The following is a 9438-nucleotide window of genomic DNA, read 5'->3' as shown; positions in this document are numbered from 1 at the left end:
AGAATTAATTAAGAGTGTTTTGCTTTAATTAATTAAATTGAGAGATTGGGGAGTGACAACTTTAGTGTTATCTATAGTTGGTAATTTGATAAGGAATATAGATCAATAATGTTATCAATTGCTTGAATGAATATTTAGTAATTGAAAATGATCTCTTAAGTATCTTTTATTATTGAATTCTTATTTTTGTTTTTCTTGTTTATTTTTCATTCTTAAAATTCTGAAAAATTCTATTTTCATTAACTTCGTGATTCTTAAAGGATAAATTGAATTGATAGTTCTCGTGGGATTGACTCTTATTATCACTATATTAAAGTATAATTTGGATTAATAATTGATAAATTTGGTATGATAAATACATGCATCATTAATGTAAAAGATAAAGCGAACTTGGATAAGAGGTTGGGGATGGGAAATCGCAAAAGTTCCAAATGCATGAAGTTGAGTACCATTTCATTCTTGTTGATGATATCCTCATACCTACATCGTTTGGAACTCATCCCCAGTCAATGCTCTAATGGTGAAAAGCTTTTGGATTTCACATTCCGCCCTTAAATTCTTAACCATGGCAGTGCAATAATTGCTCTAGAGATAAAAGAGTTGAAAAGAGTTTAAATGCGAGAGCTTGAAGATTCATCCTTGTTGATGACATCCTCATACCTCCATCGATTAAACTCATCCTCAGTCAATGCCCTAATGATGACAACTTTTGGAATTTCATATTCCCCCCTCAAATGCTTAGCCATGGCAGTGCATTTGCTCTCGTAAAATACGCAATCAAAATTGGGATCCATTTCGATGATTATACAATGAATGAAACTAAATTTTGAGAAGAGATGAAGGAGTTGAAATTAGTTTGAATGCGAGAGCTTGAAGAAATGAAAATGACGAATAAGGGAGAATAAAGTTTGAAGGGGAAGTTTTCCAACCTTCTAAACCCAAAGATTTGAGGGCATAAACTATTGGACAGTAAATCTACTCAGAAAAAAATATAGGCCCAAATAACAAAAAAATTCATAAAACTCGTATTTATTTCATGCAAACATACATATTAGACTAATGGAAAAGGCAAAAGAATTACAACTTGATCAAGGAAATCCTCACCACAGAATCAACCAAGGTCTCATCTACAGAGTGTGTGAGCACTAACACTATAGGGAGGATCACTCTAATATTATTTATGACTCTCTTGTATTCTCAGCACATGATACAAGAGAGTTTCACTCTTGAAATGGTTCGACTTTCTCACTTTTTTAATATGTATTATTCTTTATGATAGAATAGATATGAATAATCTTTCTACTATAGTTTTTTTATCTTTCTTTTATATCATGTAATTAAAACATTTAAATGAAATATAATTATTTATTATTAAAAAAATAATTAAAAGATAATTTCTAGTTATTTATTTAAGCTAGCTAACTAATTAATTAATTGATAAATTAAATAATATGAATTTGTCAATTTCAAAATACCAAGGAATATTCTAGAAGATAACTAGGACTCAAAGGTTATAAACTCAATATATAGATTTTTTTCCAATATTTAATACATAATAAAATATTGTCTAATGTTTAATATTAATTAATCTATAAAAAACAATAAGTATTCTTGAAAATTATTTTCAAGACAAACTTATATATATAAGAAATCCTTATCTATAATGTTATTTTCTAGTAATTAGAATGCATGGTTAAAATCTATAAACATTTAATAAAAAGCTATAATAAATTTAATAATTAATCAAACTCTTTAATTAATTATTTAATTCTAAAATCACTCTACTATAAACTTAGAATTGCACTGGTTTATCATAATAAATTTTTGTCAAATTCGTTCATTGGTATAATCACTACATACAATTCAATCCTATAATAATTAGTTTATAATTAGAGCTCGGTTAGATTACTAATTTACTCCTCTATTTATTTCTTGGTCTCTAAGTTCTATTAATTCACTAGTGAACTAGATAATTTAAAAACATGTTATAAATTAGAGCGTTCGAACCATTCAGTAGTGAACTAGATAACACGTAAGGGAACTAATTTTCACTTTTGTTAAAAAGGTTTGGATTCCATATACATGGGACATGTTCCCAGCTATATGCTCTATTAATGGACCTCCAAAACATAAGTCGTGTTGTCAAATAAACTATAACCATTGAATCAAAAAGTCCAATTGACATAAAGAAGAGTCATGACTATTTATGCTTTAGATTGATATGTATATGATCCTATAATGATACAATTTGAACTCTTAGAAAGTAAAAAATATATTGTAAAAGAGTTCAACACATGCCTAGTCTAGTCCTATGCAATCTAATTACATAAATGACATTCGCCTCAATGTCACTACATTAAATGATATGATCTAAGACTATTGCATTCGTATAGATCATACTAATAGTAATTAATTAAATATTATTGATTTAAATTTCTTACAACTATTTAATTTATTATCTATAATTTTAATCATTGTATACAAATACAAGATTATAGTCATATGAACTTATAATTTTTTGATATTTATTTATATATTATTCAACGATAACTTATTCAATCAACTATTGAAAATGGTCACTTTTATTAAATTCATAAAACTGCACAAATACATGCTTTTATAGAACTATGCCAAACATGAGCCTACTGAGTAACGTAGTTGATTACCGCATTAATCAAGGAGGGATTAGACCTTTAATAACTTTGAGGAGCATAAATTCAGAAACTATTTTGGCTTGGTAAAGTCCATTCCTATATTAATATGTGGTTGGTCTGTTCAAGGAAGATGGGCATTTGTAAGAAATAATACAAAAATGCACCATTTCATTTAAAATCAAATTGTGTATACTAATGCCAACTTATACAGGCGTCAATACTATACTGATGCCATTAAATATAGACATCAATGGATCACTTTGGCGACAATACAAGATTGTTGCCAAAATCAAAAGAAAAAAAATTATAATATTGAAAATGCATAAAGCCATTTACAGAATCAATATTAATACAACAAGCGATATGCAAAACTCAATCACAGAACAATATTAGATCTACAAACCATTTCATCATAAGTTATGAACTTATACAAACCATTTACAAACTCTCAAAAAATAAAATCACAATAAAAAAATAGATAAAAGCAAATATCTTGTATATAAAGAGAGAATGAAACTAGCCAACCCGTAGCACCCATGAGACATCATAAACCAGCCTACCACGAACCAGCTCCCATCCTGGCCATTATCGTCATTGCCGCCTACAATAAAGAAAAAAGAGACAGTGAACATGAACGTGAGGTGAGAGGTTTCCACCCCGTTGATGTCGAGCCCCTACCCAATTGATGTCGAGTGTGGCGTGCTACCCCATGATACACCCACAAGGGGTCACTTTTTTGGCATGAATATGCCTTAGTACTTGATCATTAGTCAAGCTTTGCACAAAGCACCTCATAGGAAAGAGAGCGGTGTTATTGTAATTATTATTTTATTTATATGTCTACAAAGTGTTAATCATATATGTACGGGACAATCCCTTTTGTAGCTTAGAATTTCCATAAGAGAGAGGTGACCTGGTGACTTAGTAAGTACAACCATTAGAAGATAAGGGATCAAGCTATGTATTCATTTTCCCTATCAATGTCTTAAATTAATAAAATGATGTTTATCTACACTTATTGTGCATGCTTCCTTATGGTCTATGTCACAGACGTCGCCGCTAATGGGTCGCCGCCAACACTTTGTGCCTAAAAGTCATTTTTAGCGGCATGGCGTCACGTCTTATACTTGATTATTAGTGGTGACACATGTCGCCCCTAATACTCTCACAACTGCCGTAAAATTTGTCAATGTGGCTTGTGGCAGAAATACATTTGCAGAGACTATATTTATATTAGGGGCAAAATTTGTTGCCCCTAATATTTATTTTCTTTTTAAAAAATTAAAGAAATTTTTTTAATAATAAAATTTAAATAATTAAAAATAAAAATATTACTTGACATCCATAATTATTATAAAATGTATCCATAATTATAAAATGTAACCATAACATCCATAATTATAAAATGTAGCTATAATATTCATAATTATCTATATTATCCACTTATTGTGTTGCTTGTTTGGTGTCTTCATTGGGTCATTGCATGTCATTTTCCTTTGTTGTATGCACTAGTTGTTGTGTAGGACGTATCTCTTGAATGACTTGCTTTGTGCTTACTCATGCATCGTTATTTCTCTTTGCATATGAGTGACATGTATCGTGACTAACCATTGAGTTTTGAAATTCATGTTTTTATGGTATTACCAATTGCTTAAGCAATCAACATTTTAATTAAAAGTGGAAACAAAAAAAGTTGATGCGAATGTTGGAAAAATATTCAGAGTACGCAGGAAAATAGATGTGGTGGACCCATTGTTTAAGAACAACAACAATAAAAAAATTTCATTAACCATATAAACAGTTTATATGACCAATAACACATCTAGACTAAAACATTAACATACAATATTATTAATCATGCAACATATATAAATATACAGTATATATATATAACATATAAACACATAAACATATGAATATTCAAGAACATAAACTTTTACAGCTTGAAGTCTATCATGTTTCCTTGAGTCTTTTCGTATATTTATCGATCTTCCTATCCAAAGCTTTAAGCACTCAAACCATGATCTTCCAGAGTGTTATCTACACCTCAAGATGTGTGTGGGCACATAGAGAACATGCGTTTGCAATTTTAGGAATCACAAGTATTTCTCAACACATGACAACTTGGATTATAGTCTGAGAATGACTAGACTAATGAAGAAGAAGAAAGATCTTTTGTCTTACAAAAATTCTGAGAATTATTTTGACTTTTCGTTCGTGTAGTGTATACTGTCATTGTATATCTTCTCTTTTATTTATTCTATATCATATATATAGAGATATTTCTATTACTTTATTATTCCTAATAATAATAGTAATATAATAATAATATATTAATGATGATAGGTTTTGATTTATGTAAATATCTAACTTACCAAATTTGAAAAAACTATTTTCAAATTATTAAATAAATAAAATAAAAACTACACTGATACAATATTAGCATATTGATACACGCATGGCACAGTCCTTGGACTGTGTCATGCATGTACTGCTATATCTCTATTCAGGTATATTGCATTTTTCTTTTATTTAATTATTTAACTAAAATCAATCTCCAACAAAATAAGGTATTTGTCTTTTTAAGGAAAATATGACAAACATATTTCAAGATTTAAATTCAAAATTCAAATTGATGATCATCATTATCATCATCTTTTAAAATTAAATAAATCAAAAATTATATTTGACTTACCAATTTTATTTTCTTCCACTCAAATAAAATAATTTAATTCAAATATTAATTTATTCATTTATATATATATATATATGAAATTTGAAATTTACATATTTAAATTAATAAATATTTTTTAAAAATTAATTATTCAACCTCAATTATCATATAATTGCATACTTGACCCGAAGAATAAAATGCTTCTCAAATTTCTAAATTACAGTTATACCCTGTATCAACTCTTACCTTGATATGGTGTTGATAGAGCCACCCTGGAGACCTATGAACCTATAATATGAAGGTCCAATAAATATTACATTATTAATCAAAGCTCTGTGATTAAATAATCATATTTCTTAATCTCATGATTACTCCACTATAAATATGAGATTGAACTCTTGATAATTATAGACATATATTTACTGAGTACTTTATTTAAGAATAAAGTGTCCATTGATATAATCATTACATACTGTGTTAATCCTTTATTAATGGTTCATAATTAAAAAGGGAATAAAATTACCGTTTTACCCTTTTAGCTATATCTTGTTCCTAGAGTAGCATTGACTTTACTAGTGAAGGTTGTGTCACAATAAGTTTGAGACGTGAGTGCTCATAACCTTTTAAGTTCCAAAAGTCAACCCAATAGATAACCATTATTCAATCTATAAGAAGGTATAGATTCCATATCTGTTAAACTACATCCTCGGCCATATATATCATTAAGTCCCCAAAACAATTGTTCTTAGCCTGATCATTCTGAAAAACTTTAATGCATGAATCGAAGGATCAAATGACATATATAGGAGTTCATAGCAACCTCGAGATTAAGATCATCGTGTATATGATCATCATTTGATGTGTTTAATTAATACTATGAAACGGTGTTTAAACAAGTATTAACAAATCACATCTGATCCAGTTCTACATACTCTCTGTGACAATCAGAATCACATGATCCGCAGGGGGAAAGACCAGGTAAAAGTTGTGCAATCCCACATCGCCTAGGTGTAACTCCCTGGATAACCAAAACAATTGCACTGTGTATTTTAAAATAGTGCAAGGCATGCTAATTAAGTCGTTTGAACAATAATGTCTTCCTAAAGTCAACTATCAGGTCAGGGTTAAAAGATTTTGATTGTAAACAGTTAATTTTCATTAAAACAGATGTTTGATACATATGATCCCAAAAACAAGGTTGAAGTGACAATTTACAATCCTCAAAAGTTTAATACAAACAAAAGCCACTCTAATGGCAAAATACAAGTTTTAGGCCTCTGTCCCTGTACTCTCCCTCGGCCGTGGCAGTCGAGCAGCTAACTATGTACACACCGCCCCCAGAGCTCTCCAACTCATGGTTGGTCCAGCTTTCCTTTGCCTTTACCTGCACCACGTAGCATACAGTGGTAAACACTTCATCTCAAACACATATCAAAGTCAATTACGCAAATGCTTAGGGTTGGCAAGCTTAGACCGAGCCCTCTATTTATCTTGCTGACCCCGGCTCGCTTAGGCCGAGCTGCGTTCAGTACGCTTATCATCAGTCCTGACACCCTTAGGTCGTTCATTTTTAGATGTCATATTAATCGTACTATCCTATTCACAATCACAAGGGTGCAGTCTTTTTACCTCGAATCCCGAGCGGAGGATATAGAACGGTCCCGAGCACGATCCTCAGTCTTGAGCCTTAGCGATAAACCTAGTCACAATATCAATGGGTAACCATCAACTTCTAATCCAAATAAATACTTAGGAAACAATAGCTAGCCTCCGGGACCGCGATTTCCACTAAACCGGGTAGTAGAAATAGACCCGAGCGCTTAGGTTTGAATTCCCAAGCCTCCCCAAGCCTTAAACTTCATTTTCCCTTAATTCCCTAGTTAGGGTCGCGACTTGCCCTTGAGAGCCGCGGCCCGCCCCTCAAACAGAGACGCAATCCCCTCTGCTCGGGGACACGGGCCGCAACCTGCCCTCCTCGAGTCGCGGCGCGCGCCTCACAAACAAAGGCTCCCAGCCTCAAAACTCATGCGAGCTGTGGCGTCTGAAGAACAGGGTCGCGACCCGAGCCCCTAAACCCAGAACGACCAACTTTCCCAGCGTTTTCCCCAGCTAACTTCTACTAATTCAACCCCAAACACATTCCCATACCCAAACCAAGCCTAGAAACGAGTCTAAGACCCTTAGCCAAGTATCTTAAGCATAATATATCCTAGAAAACTCTATTGAAACCACCAATTCAGTCAACAACAATTCACCACTAAAGGACCCAAACCAATTGACCAAAACACCCATATTTTTAACATGAATCCAACAAAATTCTTACCTTAATGGCTGCTAAACCCTCAGCTTCAAACCTTCAATTCCAGAGCTTAAATTCCAAAGTTTTCCAACTGAAGCTCAGCAAAATTCTCAGCTTGTCTCCTTCTATGTCTTCAAGCTCACTTGGGTTCTCAAGGGAGAGTGAGAGTGAGAACGTGAGTGGGAAAGAAAGGGTGAGTTTGAAAATTTTTCCTAGAGTTTTAGATTACTTTCTACACCTCTGAGTGTATCTCTTAGCCCCTAAAAATACCTTTTTTGCCCTTAAGTTAATTCAACCTTCTAATTATTTCTAAGAGTAGAATAGTCTTTTCCTAAATTCCCGCTAACACCTCAAGTGTTCGTAATGTTAATCAATTAACCCCGTCACTTCTAATTAATTACCAAATACTTTCTCATTACTCAATAAACCCCAAAATATTCTCCAAGTTCCCAAAATACCCCTAGGCTCACCCTGAGCCAGGTATTAAACCCCGCTGTGACTATTTCGCTAATCTGCTCACTAGGATCGCCTCGAGCCATGTACTGCAAATATATCTACATAATAATGTGGTCTCAACCATTTATCACATATAATCGCATTTATGCCCGTAATGGGCCAAAATTACAAGTATGCCCTTATGAACAGTAGATGGCCCACATGCATATTTAATAGTCATAAACATGTGTATAATATACTCACATAATCATATTAATCATGCATGCAACATAATCACACATTTAACCAATTAAAAATACATATATCCAATTATGCCCTCCTGGCACGCTAACCAAGGCACTAAGTCCTATTAGCAAATTTTGAGTCGATACAACTATCCCCTCCTACTGAGAATTTCGTCCTCGAAATTTACCTGAATAACTCGGGATACTGATCCCTCATAGCTGACTCAAGCTCCCAGGTTGCTTCTTCGACCTTTCTATTCCTCCATAACACTTTGACTAGAGGAGTCGTCTTATTCCGTAGAGCCTTTTCTTTCCTGTCTAGGACCTAAACTGGTCGCTCCTCATTTGACAAATCTGATTGCAACTCCAAATATTCATACCTTAACACATGAGTCGTATCTGAGACGTACTTCCGAACCATAGAAATGTGAAATACGTCGTGAACCCCTGATAGCGATGGTGGTAATGCCAATCTGTAAGCCACATGCCCGATCCTTTCCAAGATCTCAAAAGGTCCTATGAATATAGGGCTTAGCTTACCCTTTTTCCCAAACCTTCTCACCCCTCGCAGTGGTGAGACTCGCGGAAACACGTGGTCCCCTACTTGAAACTCCACGTCCATAAGCTTAGGATCAGCGTAGCTTTTCTGTTTGCTCTGTGGAGCGAGCATTCGAGCTCGGATATTCTCGATAGCCTCCTTAGTCTTATGTACCATCCCTGGTCTTAAATACTTCCTCTCACTCATCTCATCCCAATGAATGGGCGATCTACACCTCCTTCCATATAACATCTCGTATGGACTTACTCCAATCGTTGATTGATAACTGTTGTTATATGAAAACTCAATCAACGTGAGATACTTACCCCAAGACCCCTTAAAGTCTATCACACACACCCTGAGCATGTCTTCCAATACCTAAATCGTCCTCTTAGATTGTCCATCTGTCTGAGGATGAAAGGTTGTACTGAACTTCAACTGAGTCCCCATGGCCTTCTGCAAACTACCCCAAAACTTGGAGGTAAATATGGGGTCCCGATCTAATACTATAGACTTATGAACCTCATGGAGACATACAATCTCCCTCACGTATAGCTCTGCATACTAATCCACCATATAGGTTGTCTTCACTG

Source organism: Humulus lupulus, chromosome 8 (genome assembly GCF_963169125.1).
Source record: "Humulus lupulus chromosome 8, drHumLupu1.1, whole genome shotgun sequence".
Classification (NCBI taxonomy): Eukaryota; Viridiplantae; Streptophyta; class Magnoliopsida; order Rosales; family Cannabaceae; genus Humulus; species Humulus lupulus.
Note: the sequence above shows the minus strand (reverse complement) of the source record.